This window comes from Aquarana catesbeiana, linkage group LG13 (assembly GCF_042186555.1).
Source record: "Aquarana catesbeiana isolate 2022-GZ linkage group LG13, ASM4218655v1, whole genome shotgun sequence".
NCBI classification, from domain to species: domain Eukaryota; kingdom Metazoa; phylum Chordata; class Amphibia; order Anura; family Ranidae; genus Aquarana; species Aquarana catesbeiana.
The window spans coordinates 9,686,456-9,702,334 of NC_133336.1; the positions used below are offsets into that span (position 1 = coordinate 9,686,456).

Here is a 15,879-nt window from a genome sequence, read left to right on the forward strand (position 1 = left end):
TGCTGTAAGCTGTGATGGAGTTCAAGGGGGTGCTGTGATGAAGGGGTGTGCTGTGATGGAGGTGAAGGGGGGTCCTGTAAGCTTTGATGGAGTTGAAGGGGGGTGCTGTGACGGAGGTGTAGGCGGCTGCTGTGATGGAGGTGAAGGGGGTGCTGTGATCGAGTTGAAGGGGGGTGCTGTAAGATGTGATGGAGTTAAAGGGGGTGCTATAATCTGTGATGGAGTTGAAGGGGGGTGCTGTGATGGAGTTGAAGGGGGGGTGCTGTCATTGAGGTTAAAGGGGGTTCTGTGATGGAGGTGAAGGGGGTGCTGTGATGGAGTTGAAGGAGGGTGCTGTAATCTGTGATGGAGGTGAAGGGGGTGCTGTAAGCTATCATGGAGGTGAAGGGGGTGCTGTGATTGAGGTTAAGGGGGTGCTGTAAGCTGTGATGGAGTTGAAGGGGGGTGCTGTGATGGAGGTGAAGGGCAGTGCTGTAAGCTGTGATGGAGGTGTAGTGGGTTGCTGTGATGGAGGTAAAGGGCAGTGCTGTAAGCTGTGATGGAGGTGAAGGGAGTGCTGTGATGGGGTTTAATGGTGGTGCTGTGATTGAGGTGAAGGGGGTTACTGTGATGGAGGTGAAGGGGGGTGCTGTGATGGAGGAGAAGGGGGGTGCTGTGATGGTGGTAAAGGGGGTGATATGATGGAGTTGAACAGGGGTGCTGTAAGCTGTGATGGAGTTGAAGGAGGGTGCTGTGATGAAGGGGGGTGCTGTGATGGAGGTGTAGGGAGGGTGCTGTGATGGAGGTGTAGGGGGGTGCTGTAATGGAGGTGAAGGGGGGTGCTGTAATGGAGGTGAAGGGGGTGCTGTGATGGAGGTGTAGGGGGGTGCTGTGATGGAGTTGAAGGGGAGGTGCTGTGAAGGGGGTGCTGTGATGGAGGAGAAGGGGGTGCTGTGATGGAGTTGAAGAGGGGTGCTGTGATGGAGTTGAAGAGGGTGCTGTTAGCTGTGATGGAGTTGAAGGGGGGTGCTGTAATGAAGGGGGGTGCTGTAATGAAGGGATGCTGTCATGAAGGGGGGTGCTGTAAGCTGTGATGGAGGTGAAAGGGGGGTGCTGTAATCTGTGATGGAGGTGAAGGGGGTGCTGTGATGGAGGTGCTGTAAGCTGTGATAGAGGTGAAGGGGGTGCTGTGATGGAGGTGCTGTAAGCTGTGATAGAGGTGAAGGGGGTTCTGTGATGGAGGTGAATAGGGGTGCTATAAGCTGTGATGGAGGTAATGGGGGTGCTGTAAGCTGTGATAGAGGTGAAAGGGGGTGCTGTGATAGGGGTGAAGGGTTTTGCTGTGATGGAGGTGAATGGGGGTGCTATAAGCTGTGATAGAGTTGAAGGGGGGTGCTGTGATGAAGGGAGTTGCTGTGATGGAGGTGAAAGGGTGTGCTATAAGCTGTGATGGAGTTGAAGGGGGTGCTGTGATGGAGGTAAAGGGGGGTGTTGTGATGGAGGAGAAGGGGGGTGTTGTGATGGAGGAGAAGGGGGGTGCTGTGATGGCGAAGGGGGGTGCTGTGATGGTGGTAAAGGGGGGTGCTGTGATGGAGTTGAACAGGGGTGCTGTAAGCTGTGATGGAGTTCAAGGGGGGGTGCTGTGATGAAGGGGGGTGCTGTGATGGAGGTGAAGGGCGGTCCTGTAAGCTTTGATGGAGTTGAAGGGGGGTGCTGTGATGGAGTTGAAGGGGGGTGCTGTGATGGAGGTGAAGGGGGGGTGCTGTGAGGGAGGTGTAGGGGGGGTGCTGTGATGAAGGTGAAGGGGGTGCTGTGATGGAGGTGAAGAGGGGTGCTGTGATCGAGTTGAAGGCGGGTGCTGTAAGATGTGATGGAGTTGAAGGGGGGTGCTATAATATGTGATGGAGTTGAAGGGGGTTCTGTAATGAAGGGGGTGCTGTGATGAAGGGGGGTGCTGTGATGGAGTTGAATTGGGGTGCTGTAAGCTGTGATGGAGGTGAAAGGGGGGTGCTGTCATTGAGGTTAAAGGGGGTTCTGTGATGGAGGTGAAGGGGGTGCTGTAAGCTGTGAAAGAGGTGAAGGGGGTGCTGTAAGCGGTGATGGAGTTGAAGGGGGGGTGCTGTAAGCTGTGATGGAGTTGAAGGGGGGTGCTGTGATGGAGGTGAAGGGAGGTGCTGTGATGGAAGTGAAGGGGGGTGTTATGGAAATTTGTTTGTACGCAGAGCACACAGACAAATCTCCTGTTTCTAATCATAATAACAATTTAGTCTAATGTTATAAATGCATCTCACCTTTTGATCGTATGTCTCTCCTTCTGATGTAGCCCCTCCTCTGGTGTGTGCCCCATGCTCACAAATAGACACAACCTTACGTTTCCAGTTCCCAGATCACACTGCCTGCTCAGCCGTGTGCTAACTCTTTATTAACATAACAGGAAGTCCCAAAAACTCGAGGGTTTGGCTTCCAACCAAACACCTCTTACAAAGCTTGTGACCTCACAGGATGTGAATGACCATATAAGGATTTAACAACACAGGAAAATGCAACAACCAATGAACAATGACTACAGGAGTCTTATGGGTGTGTCTGAGCAGAGACAGGGTGCATGCATGCTTTTAGAAGCCACATGGCTTTCAAACATTAACTCTGTCTCCAACCAGAACAACCCAAAAGATTCCCGTATTTCCGTTGATAGAAATCCCTATTATACATTGTTCCAGAGAACAATGTATACCTGGATTATTCTACTGTCTTTGTGGACGAGAGATTGTCGGCAGGTGTACACTCATTGGGCCACAAATGTGTTGATCAGGCACACAGGGGCAACATGAGAGCACACTCATTAAACCGATAATATCTTTGCAGAGCGAACACACCCCCACCAGACTTAGCTTGTGGACACATCCCCACTCTGTAAACATTTCTCTACATCCCCAAAGAGCTTTTCACTACCAAACGGATCTCAACCAGCGTCAGTCTACCCCAGTCAGCTCTTTAGAGCGGGCTGCAAGAGGACAGACACTGGGAGACTCTTATGACAATACATTAATATAAAATTTTCCACAACAGTTTCCTCCTCTTGTCATATGATCCCATGTGTCCCTCGATGAATCCTGATCTTCTTCTTAGTCCATAAAAAGTAAAACACGGCTTGACATGTAGACTTTGTTGGAGATGACACGGTGAGCTGCAGTAGTCGTCGGTCGGTCTGGGATCCTGTGTCTTGTACGTGGGTCAGGCTTCGGGGCATCTCATCAGGGAAGATGTGGTCATCTGCTCAGGCTCTGGTCACGCGTCCAATCAGGCAGGAGCACCTCATCATGACTTATAGAAGGAATAGAAACAAAAACAACATGAGTATATATACCCCTACTTCCTTCACTATGCTGCAAGATAAAAATGAAATCCCCAACGATTCCCAAACTCTTAAAAAGGATTCAAACCTTCACTAGCTATAGCTCTGGCTTTGCCTTGCAGGGATCTAAACCTTATCCATATGAGCCTGAACTTTGTCACTACTATCCCTGATCCAGATATAACAATCTTTACTTATGAATTCCCAGAAACCCCCTTGGACTGTGGGAACTTCCTTGTAGCTTCAACAGTTACATGAAAACATCTCATCCTCTATGGATGAGAAATTGTTCAAGCATTTCATAAGCTCAAGCCCCCACTGTGTACAAGCAATTCCCTTCCAGCTGTCTCTGCCATTCTTACCTTCTCTCGAGCCATTAGATCCTTACGATCGGCCGCGACATAAGATGCTGGGACGAGTTTCACCAGCACGCATGAACCTCTTGCCTTAGGGGAATTATTTTATAAGCTGTAGATCCACATTAATACCAAACTACAGTTGAGGCCCACTTGTGGGCTACCTAGTTATCCCGATACCAAAGCTTGCAAGAACCAGAGCTATTGTTAAAATTATAATTAATTTTACCCTCTTGAAATGTTAAGTTCTTTCGACAGAAGTATGTAAACAGTAAAAAAGGGAGGACAGACCATATTGGCCCCATAAAGAATGAGGAAGGACATCTGGTTACAAAGGATGGGGAGATGGCAAAGGTATTGAATTTATTCTTCTCCTCAGTCTTCACGAGTGAATCGGGGGGCTTCAGTAACCAAAACTGCAGTGTTTATCCTCATGACACAACACAGGAAGCACCTCCATGGTTAACAGAGGACGGAATTAAAATTAGACTTGAGAAACGTAACATTAATAAATCACTCGGACCAGATGGCTTGCATCCGAGGGTACTTAGGGAACTCAGTCAGGTGATTGCCAGACCGTTGTTCCTAATTTTTACAGACAGTCTATTGACTGGAATGGTACCAGCTGATTGGAGAAAAGCCAATGTAGCACCAATATTTAAAAAGGGCCCAAAAAACATCCCTGGGAATTACAGACCAGTTAGCCTAACATCAATAGTATGTAAAATCTTGGAGGGGATGATAAGGGACTATATACAAGATTTTAGTAATGAGAACGGTATCATTAGCAGTAATCAGCATGGATTCATGAAGAATCGTTCTTGCCAAGCCAATCTATTAACCTTCTATGAGGAGGTGAGTTGCCATCTAGATAAAGGAAGGCCCGTAGACGTGGTGTATCTGGATTTTGCAAAAGCATTTGACACAGTTCCCCATAAACGTTTACTGTACAAAATAGGGTCCGTTGGCATGGACCATAGGGTGAGTACCTGGATTGCAAACTGGCTACAAGGGCGTGTTCAGAGGGTGGTGATAAATGGGGAGTACTCAGAATGGTCAGGGGTGGGTAGTGGGGTTCCCCAGGGTTCTGTGCTGGGACAAATCCTATTTAATTTGTTTATAAACGATCTGGAGGATGGGATAAACAGTTCAATCTCTGTATTTGCAGACGATACTAAGCTAAGCAGGGCAATAACTTCTCCGCAGGATGTGGAAACCTTGCAAAAAGACAAAACAAATTAATGGGGTGGGCGACTACATGGCAAATGAGGTTCAATGTAGAAAAATGTAAAATAATGCATTTGGGTGGCAAAAATATGAATGCAATCTATACACTGGGGGGAGAATCTCTGGGGGAATCTAGGATGGAAAAGGACCTGGGGGTCCTAGTAGATGATGGGCTCAGCAATGGCATGCAATGCCAAGCTGCAGCTAATAAGGCAAACAGAATATTGGCATGTATTAAAAGGGGGATCAACTCCAGAGATAAAACGATAATTCTCCCGCTCTACAAGACTCTGGTCCGGCCGCACCTGGAGTATGCTGTCCAGTTCTGGGCACCAGTCCTCAGGAAGGATGTACTGGAAATGGAGCGAGTACAAAGAAGGGCAACAAAGCTAATAAAGGGTCTGGAGGATCTTAGTTATGAGGAAAGGCTGCGAGCGTTGAACTTATTCTCTCTGGAGAAGAGACATAGTAGGTGAGGTGAGGTTGAAAAAAGACATAAGTCCATCAAGTCCAACCTATGTGTGTGATTATGTGTCAGTATTACATTATATATCCCTGTATATTGCGGTCATTCAGGTGATTATCTAATAGTTTCTTGAAGCTATCAATGCTCCCCGCTGAGACCACCGCCTGTGGAAGGGAATTCCACATCCTTGCCGCTCTTACAGTAAAGAACCCTCTACGTAGTTTAAGGTTAAACCTCTTTTCTTCTAATTGTAATGAGTGGCCACGAGTCTTATTAAACTCTCTTCTGCGAAAAAGTTTTATCCCGATTGTGGGGTCACCAGTACAGTATTTGTAAATTGAAATCATATCCCCTCTCAAGCGTCTCTTCTCCAGAGAGAATAAGTTCAGTGCTCGCAACCTTTCCTCATAACTAAGATCCTCCAGACCCTTTATTAGCTTTGTTGCCCTTCTTTGTACTCGCTCCATTTCCAGTACGTCCCTCCTGAGGACTGGTGCCCAGAACTGGACAGCATACTCCAGGTGCGGGCGGACCAGAGTCTTGTAGAGCGGGAGAATTATCGTTTTATCTCTGCAGTTGATCCCCCTTTTAATGCATGCCAATATTCTGTTTGCTTTATTAGCAGCAGCTTGGCATTGTATGCCATTGCTGAGCCTATCATCCACTAGGACCCCCAGGTCCTTTTCCATCCTAGATTCCCCCAGAGGTTCTCCCCCCAGTGTATAGATTGCATTCATATTTTTGCCACCCAAATGCATTATTTTACATTTTTCTACATTGAACCTCATTTGCCATGTAGTCGCCCACCCCATTAATTTGTTCAGGTCTTTTTGCAAGATTTCCACATCCTGCGGAGAAGTTATTGCCCTGCTTAGCTTAGTATCGTCTGCAAATACAGAGATTGAACTGTTTATCCCATCCTCCAGGTCGTTTATGAACAAATTAAATAGGATTGGTCCCAGCACAGAACCCTGGGGAACCCCACTACCCACCCCTGACCATTCTGAGTACTCCCCATTTATCACCACCCTCTGAACACGCCCTTGTAGCCAGTTTTCAATCCATGTACTCACCCTATGGTCCATGCCAACGCACCTTATTTTGTACAGTAAACGTTTATGGGGAACTGTGTGAAATGCTTTTGCAAAATCCAGATACACCACGTCTACGGGCCTTCCTTTATCTAGATGGCAACTCACCTCCTCATAGAAGGTTAATAGATTGGTTTGGCAAGAACGATTCTTCATGAATCCATGCTGATTACTGCTAATGATATCATTCTTATTACTAAAATCTTGTATATAGTCCCTTATCATCCCCTCCAAGAGTTTACATACTATTGATGTTAGGCTAACTGGTCTGTAATTCCCAGGGATGTTTTTTGGGCCCTTTTTAAATATTGGTGCTACATTGGCTTTTCTCCAATCAGCTGGTACCGTTCCAGTCAATAGACTGTCTGTAAAAATTAGGAACAACGGTCTGGCAATCACCTGACTGAGTTCCCTAAGTACCCTCGGATGCAAGCCATCTGGTCCCGGTGATTTATTAATGTTAAGTTTCTCAAGTCTAATTTTAATTCTGTCCTCTGTTAACCATGTAGGTGCTTCCTGTGTTGCGTCATGAGGATAAACACTGCAGTTTTGGTTACTGAAGCCCCCCGATTCACTCGTGAAGACTGAGGAGAAGAATAAATTCAATACCTTTGCCATCTCCCCATCCTTTGTAACCAGATGTCCTTCATCATTCTTTATGGGGCCAATATGGTCTGTCCTCCCTTTTTTACTGTTTACATACTTAAAGAATTTCTTTGGATTTTTTTTGCTCTCCTCCGCTATGTGTCTTTCATGTTCTATCTTAGCCATCCTAATTGCACCCTTACATTTCTTATTGCATTCTTTATAAATTCTGAATGCTGTGAATGATCCCTCAACCTTGTATTTTTTGAAGGCCTTCTCCTTTGCTTTTATATGCATTTTTACATTGGAGTTAAGCCATCCAGGATGTTTGTTCGCGCTTTTAAATTTATTACCCAATGGGATACATTGGCTAATGTCCTTATTTAATATGCTCTTAAAGCAAACCCATCTCTCCTCCGTATTCTTTGTTCCTAATATTTTATCCCAATTTATGCCTTTTAGCAAGGTTTGTAGTTTAGGGAAGTTGGCTCTTTTGAAATTCAGTGTCTTTGTGTTCCCTTCATGTCTCCTATTTGTGTGATTTATACTGAAACTAATTGACCTGTGATCGCTGTTACCTAAATTGCCCCGTATTTCCACATCTGTTATCAGGTCTGTATTGTTGGTAATCAGTAGATCTAGTAATGTTTTATTTCTAGTTGGTGCGTCTACCATCTGACCCATAAAATTGTCCTGCAAGACACTAAGGAACTGGCGAGCCTTAAATGAATGCGCGGTTCCCTCCGCCCAGTCTATGTCTGGATAATTAAAATCCCCCATTATGATAACACTTCCCATCCTTGCTGCTAATCCAATTTGTGATAGGAGATCCGTCTCCACTTCCTCCCTCAGGTTAGGGGGCCTATAGCATACTCCCAGTATTATTTTCCCCTTAGCTTCATCCCTTTGGAGCTCTACCCATAAAGATTCCACCTCCTCCCTAGCCCCCTCAGTGATGTCATCTCTCACATTCACTTGTACATTATTCTTGATATATAGGCATACCCCTCCCCCTTTTTTACCCTCTGTCCTTGCGGTATAGGGTATACCCTTGAATGTTTGCCAGCCAATCATGAGAGCTGTTGAACCAGGTCTCTGAAATTCCCACAAAATCCAAATCCTCCTTGTACAACAGTATCTCTAGTTCACCCATCTTGTCCGCCAGGCTCCTGGCATTGGTGAACATGCCACATAGTTTAGACCGGTCGCATATTGTCCTTGTATTGGGTGTTTCAAGATTGCAACTTGGACTTGCTACTATACTCACCTTGTGTTTTTGTGCTTTGGTTAACCTACCACTAATGCCCCCAATACTACCCTCTGGAATATCTTCCGCGCTGGCTATCACTGTCTCTGGACCCTCCCCCCCATCGCCTAGTTTAAAAACCCCCCTAACTTTTTGGCCATCTTCATTCCCAGCAGATCTGCACCCTCCTCATTTAGGTGCAGTCCGTCCTTTCTATAGTACCGGTTACCGACTGAGAAGTCGGCCCAGTCCTCCAGGAACCCAAACTGGATTTTACTAGTCTGTCAAAACTCCTCACACCAATATGAACGTCACATATAGCATGTACCGCCGTCATCGCTGGGGCACTAGTAGACCCAACCATGTGTCCTGTTCTCTTTCTAATAGGGCGTACACACAGTCGGACTTTGTTCGGACATTCTGACAACAAAATCCTAGGATTTTTTCCGACGGATGTTGGCTCAAACTTGTCTTGCATACACACGGTCACACAAAGTTGTCGGAAAATCCGATTGTTCTAAACGCGGTGACGTAAAACACGTACGTCGGGCAATGGCCAATAGCTTTCATCCCTTTATTTATTCTGAGCATGCGTGGCACTTTGTCCGTCGGATTTGTGTACACACGATCGGAATTTCCGACAACGGATTTTGTTGTCGGAAAATTTTATCTCCTGCTCTCCAACTTTGTGTGTCGGAAAATCCGATGGAGCCCACACACGGTCAGAATTTCCGACAACACGCCCTGATCGGACATTTTCCGACCGTGTGTACGGGGCATTAGAAAGTTGAAAATACACTTTTCATCGTTACCCTTGCCAAAATTTATTAAACAAAAAATATAAATTAACCATGATACTCCTCTACTCCTTTGTGGTTGATCCGCTTCTTGCAGTAGCTGGCGTGGTCTCATCCCTCAAGTTTCTTTACAATGACCCAGTCACCTGGTTGGAAAGAATGTAAACTGTTTATTGTGTCAGGGTCCAGGATGGACTCGTGAACCCTGTGGTGGAACTTTTGAAGTTCATGTTACAGTGATTGCGCCCACCCCATCAGCTGAGAATGTAGGTGACAGCTAATGAGGAAAGTACAACTCTGGTTTTGGTTGACCTCCAAACAAACCTTGTATGACAATAACTCAGACATCGGGACTGTGGTCACTGCATAACCTGTGCGTGGCTTACCATCTGGGGTGTAATACCTGGGACCAGTGACAAAAAGGTTGTTAGCATCTGGGATGGGAGCCTCCTTCACCAGACTGCTGCTTGCTGATTCAAATTCTATCAAAGAAAGACAGTCTTGGCACAAACTTGGTTAGAATTAGAGCGGTTAGTATTGTTGGTGTGAAAATGTGTTATTCTCACCACTCTCATCCCCCCTTTTCTTCCCTCCTCATTACAAACTGGAGGAAGACATGTAGGGTTTAGAATGGTGCAGAATAAAACAGTGAAATAGCCTATGATACTTTTACCTTCTTATACACCTGCTTTTTATGTACATAAACTCCTTGGACCTGAAAAGATACTTATAAACAAGGGTTATTACTCCATCCTTCAAAGAATGGTAAACAATACAACATTCATGTACATTGGTAAATTGCCACTGACCTTCCACAAAACCAATAATAACTAAACCCTCTGTAAATCTTACTTTCACTTTTTTTTTCCTAAAATACAACAGCCGTGACACGCAAGAGGGCTGTCGTGGTAGGTTCAAACACTTTGTTACCACATACAAACAATGAAACAAAGACAAACATTTAGATACAAATGTGGGGGAAATATTTCATAGTTCCCAAAAACGAAAAATGAAAAAAAAAAATAAAAACGACCAAATGGAATGCCGCCCTTACTCTTTTAGCAATAGAAAAGAATACAATTTGAAAGGCACAAGAGCATTTCGAAATCTTTGCATGGACCAGCCACACAAAGTTCAAAAACAGGCCTGTGTATTTTTAAATCACACAAACGTGTACTACGCATCCATTAACTCACTCAACATTACAGATTTCTGAAGCCACAGTCGCGCTACATCTACTCCAGAGGGATACCCAAATAGTATCCTTGGACCACTTGTGTCAATCTTTCTGGGGTTTAATGGCCTTTTTCCTCAGAACTAGACTCCATGCTCTTGTGCATCAGTTTGACTGTGGGAAGCCTCGCATTCCTTCCCTTGCACGGACTGCCATTGCCCATGGCAATTCGAATCGGCTTATCATCTTATCCCTGCGTCCAGGGAAACCCTTGCACCAATTTCAGGGACCGCCGCCCAGTGTCTTCTTACACTGTGGATTGACGGACTACAACCACTATTAGTCACTCAACTAGAAACACAAAAACGAGGCATCAACTCTATGGCTTGTTGTCCCAACACGTTTGGCACGGAACTACAGAGTACCACTCTTTTAACATCCAACTATTAACTATGCCAAATGATTCGCCAACAACCACAGATCAACCCCCAAATTATGTCTCAACCCCTCATAGTGTATGCATACACAAGCACATTGCGCTGTACGACCGTACACTGCGTCGCCAGACGAATATACACAGTGCACTTTTGCCTGCTTTTTTTTTACAAAACACTGCAGCTTCTCTCTGTACCTAGATATCATGAATGCCTCCTGTTTGCTCCCTACTGAAAACTGTATTACAGTATAAAACTAAAAAGACAGCTGGGGGATCCAGTATTTTCCCACTGTCCTTCCAAGCACAAATCTGATTTTGCTTGTGTGAGACTCCAAGCTCCCCCCCACCAACTTCCTGTTGATACATAAAATGCTGCATGCCCAGCTCTAAAACCCCTCAAACTGGTTTATTTACATATCAATGTACAGGAAAAGGGAGGGGAGGGATACTGCAGGCTAGCAAACCTTAACTAAAGCAATACAAGCCTCAAAACAATGAATTGCCCTCTGAAAAACTCCCAAACATTAAAAAATTAAAATAACACACACCGCTGTGTACAAAAACTCAGTTAAAGCTAGTTTTGTTATCCATTGAAATTCAGTGCAAAGTAGAGATTTCACTCAAAACCAATATTCAATACAGAAAACGCAATAGTTTAGTTGAAAAGTATGTAAACAGTACAAAAATACAATTCACAAAATGGTGCCTAGAAGCCAGATTGTAGCTTAAAGCACATGGCTTTGCACACACAAAGGAATACACAATGGAGCAGCCAGGCCCGGATTTACTCCCTTTGCCGCCCCAAGGCCGGGTCCTTCAATGCCGCCCCCCCCACACACACACACACACACACACACACCACCATTCTCGTCCTTTATCGATGACTGCTACAATAGATCAATTAAAAACATATCTCCACACACGAGAACACTGAAAATAACTGACTTTAATTGTACAGACTGAAAATACTTCAGGGTAGGCGCGCGAAGGGTAAGGATTTTTCGCGGGCAATGGCTGGTGATAGTGCTTCAATCATCCCCGGCACCATGGTTGTTATGGTGTCAGGATGATTGAAACGCATTATTTCTATCATTACATTGTAATATAAAATGAAATAGTTCAACTCACCATAATGCAGAATCATTGGAAGCCCTGAGCGTGTCACCTGCCACCATTGCGTGTCACTTGCCACGCTGCCTGCCACCAGATGAGGATGTCACTTGCCACGCTGCCTGCCACCAGATGGGGATGTCACTTGCCACCATGTTAGCCACCAGATGAGGATGTCACTTGCCACGCTGCCTGCCACCAGATGGGGATGTCACTTGCCACCATGCCTGCCACCAGATGTCACTTGCCACTTGCCACCATGCCTGCCACCAGATGGGGATGTCACTTGCCACCATGCCTGCCACCAGATGCCACTTGCCACTTGCCACCATGCCTGCCACCAGATGTCACTTGCCACTTGCCACGCTGCCTGCCACCAGATGGGAATGTCACTTGCCACGCTGCCTGCCACCAGATGGGAATGTCACTTGCTACGCTGCCTGCCACCAGATGGGAATGTCACTTTCCACGCTGCCTGCCACCAGATGGGAATGTCACTTTCCACGCTGCCTGCCACCAGATGGGGATGTCACTTGCCATGCTCCCTGCCACCAGATGGGGATGTCACTTGCCACCAGATGGGGATGTCACTTGCCACCAGATGGGGATGTCACTTGCCATGCTGCCTTCTATCAGATGGAGGAGGGCGGAACAGCGGTGCGGGCAATGAGAGATGTCATCTCTCTCCCCCGCTGCCGCACCGCTGACAATACATTGATTTTTTCAAAAATGGCGCCGGGCTGCGCAATCACGCTACTGCGCATGCGCCGCCGGGCCGAGCGCGTACGAGCTTTCCCGAGCCCGGCCGGCTTCGGAACGGCGCATGCGCAGTTGGGTGGTTGGCTCGCGGCCATCTTTTCTGCGGGCACCGGTGCCATTGATAGATTTTAATGGGCAGCCCGAATAGGGGGGCGGCTGCGAAGTTGCCGCAGGAGCGGCGCCGCCCCTGCACCACTGCCGCCCCGAGGCCTGGCCTCGGTGGCCTTGTGGCAAATCCGGGCCTGGGAGCAGCTTCCCCTGTAGGAAGGCTCACAGGTCTTCAAAATGGCCGCCGATGCACATGGTGACCACAACAAAAGCCAGACCACAACAAAATGGCGCATTTTCCCCCCAAAACTGAAATTCAATACCAAGATGGATAAATATTTCCAAGTTCACACACAAAGTAATAGAAAATGGTCGACCGTAGTCACATGGTAGACAACAAGAGAACAAAAGGAAGTAGCAGACAAAAAACATTTTCCTGCCAAAACCAAAAATGTACACATTTGAGATACTATATGAATGCTTAGACAAACATTTAAAAGTGTTAAAGTTACAAAAAAAACACAACTTAGGAACATATGCTATCCAATGAAACAACCAAGCCACATAACCCACAATTACACGGCTGTAACATACCATCTCTTCTCAAACTCAGTTCACATCAGCTTTCACAGGAACAAGACCTTGAGAGATACAGACAGTGAATGCTTGTATGTCTCTTCAGAACATTATAGTTCCCTTCCCCCAGGGCGTAGCCCCTTTCAACACAAAAACAACAATGCCTGCCCCTTCACTAAACTCATGGCATCTTTACAAACAGGTTCAGCTACTTACGAAACTACTCAGCCACACACACACACACATTGCAGGCTGCAAATAATCCCAATTCATACATTTCTATTTCTCATAAACTTATTACACAACATACAGTTACTTACACATACACACAGTCTCCTTACACAAAGATTTGAGATACAAATCACACACACACACACACGGGCACACACCAGACATACGATCAAACTTCCAGCATTATTTTAAAAGACGAAAAATGTGTTCTTTTGCAGAGCAGAGGCTCCCCAACACATCGGAAAGAGATGTCCTAGATTCAGATCCGTTCTCACCCCTTTTCTTACCGATGTGGAGGGGGGTTCTGTCTGCTCCATAAAGTACCTGGCCCGCCATTTTGTTATGGAAATTTGGTTGTACGCAGAGCACACAGCCAAATCTCCTGTTTCTAATCATAATAACAATTTAGTCTAATGTTATAAATGCATCTCACCTTTTGATCGTATGTCTCTCCTTCTGATGTAGCCCCTCCTCTGGTGTGTGCCCCATGCTCACAAATAGACACAACCTTACGTTTCCAGTTCCAAGATCACACTGCCTGCTCAGCCGTGTGCTAACTCTTTATTAGCATAACAGGAAGTCCCAAAAACTCGAGGGTTTGGCTTCCAACAGCCAAACACCTCTTGCAAAGCTTGTGACCTCACAGGATGTGAATGACCATATAAGGATTTAACACAGGAAAATGCAACAACCAATGAACAATGACTACAGGAGTCTTATGGGTGTGTCTGAGCAGAGACAGGGTGCATGCATGCTTTTAGAAGCCACATGGCTTTCAAACATGAACCCTGTCTCCAACCAGAACAACCCAAAAGACTCCCGTATTTCCGTTGATAGAAATCCCTATTATACATTGTTCCAGAGAACAATGTATACCTGGATTATTCTACTGTCTTTGTGGACGAGAGATTATCGGCAGGCGTACACTCACTTGGGCCACAAATGTGTTGATCAGGCACACAGGGGCAACATGAGAGCACACTCGTTAAACCGATAATGTCTTTGCAGAGCGAACGCACCCCCACCAGACGATCGTTCTGTGCACCGCACAGGGGCCCTTAGCTGGCGAACACGTCCCCACTCCGCAAACATTTCTCTACATCCCCAAAGAGCTTTTCACTACCAAACGGATCTCAACCAGCGTCAGTCTACCCCAGTCAGCTCTTTAGAGCGGGCTGCAAGAGGACAGACACTGGGAGACTCTTATGACAATACATTAATATAAAATTTTCCACAACAGGGGGGTGCTGTGATGGAGGACAAGGGGGTGCTGTGATGGAGTTGAAGGGGGTGCTGTAAGCTGTGATGGAGTTGAAGGGGGTGCTGTAAGCTGTGATGGAGTCGAAGGGGGGTGCTGTGATGAAGGGGGATGCTGTGATGGAGGTGAAGGGGGGTGCTGTAAGCTGTGATGGAGTTAAAGGAGGTGCTGTGATGGAGATGTAGTGGGGTACTGTAAGCTGTGATGGAGGTGAAGGGGGGTGCTGTGATGGTGGTGAAGGGGGTGCTGTGATGGAGGTGAAGGGGGTGCTGTGATGGAGGTGAAGGGGGTGCTGTGATGGAGGTGAAGGGCGGTGTTGGGATGGAGGTGAAGGGGGATGCTGTAAGCTGTGATGGTGGTGAAGGGGGGGCTTTGATGGTGATGGAGGTGAAGGGGGGCTGCTGTGATGGAGGTGAAGGGGGGCTGCTGTGATGGAGGTGAAAGGGGCGTGCTATCATTGAGGTGAAAGGGGGTGCTGTGTAGGATGTGAAGGGGGTGCTGTAAGCTGTGATGGAGATGAAGGGGGTGCTGTAATCTGTGATGGAGGTGAAAGGGGGTGCTGTGATGGAGGTGAAGAGGGTGCTGTAAGCTGTGATAAAGGTGAAGGGGGGTGCTGTGATAGAGGTGAAGATGGGTGCTGTGATGGAGGTGATGGGGGTGCTATAAGCTGTGATAGAGGTGAAGGGGGGTGCTGTGATGGAGGTGAATGGGGGTGCTGTAAGCTGTGATAGAGGTGAAGGGGGGTACTGTGATGGAGGTGAAGGGGGGTGCTATAAAGGAGGTGAAGGGGGGTGCGGTGATGGAGGTGTAGGGGGGTGCGGTGATGGAGGTGAAGGGAGGTGCTGTGATAGAGGTGAAGGGTGGTGCTGTAAGCTGTAATGGAGGTGAAGGGGGTTCTGTGATAGAGGTGAAGGGGGTGCTGTGATGGAGGTGAAGGGGAGTGATGTGATGGAGTTGAAGGGGGGTGCTGTAAGCTGTGATGGAGTTGAAGGGGGTGCTGTGATGGAGTTGTAGTGGGGTGCAGTGATAGAGGTGTAGGGGGTGCTGTGATGGAGGTGTAGGGGGTGCTGTGATGGAGGTGAAGGGGAGTGCTGTGATGGAGTTAAAGGGGGGGGTGCTGTGATGGAAGTGAAGGAGGGGTGCTGTGATGGAGGTGAAGGGGGGTGCTGTGATGGAGATGAAGGG

The 15,879-nt window shown here is 46.9% G+C and overlaps 1 long non-coding RNA gene across 1 annotated transcript; it reads right to left on the minus strand.

Moving 5' to 3' along the window:
- Positions 1 to 2,351: 2,351 nt before the first annotated feature.
- LOC141117679 (uncharacterized) lies at positions 2,352 to 13,853 on the minus strand. The gene is made up of 2 exons (XR_012237198.1): positions 9,156 to 13,853; positions 2,352 to 3,303 (listed from the first exon to the last, which is right to left on the minus strand). It is a non-coding gene; the product is annotated as an uncharacterized lncRNA (long non-coding RNA).
- Positions 13,854 to 15,879: the final 2,026 nt, after the last annotated feature.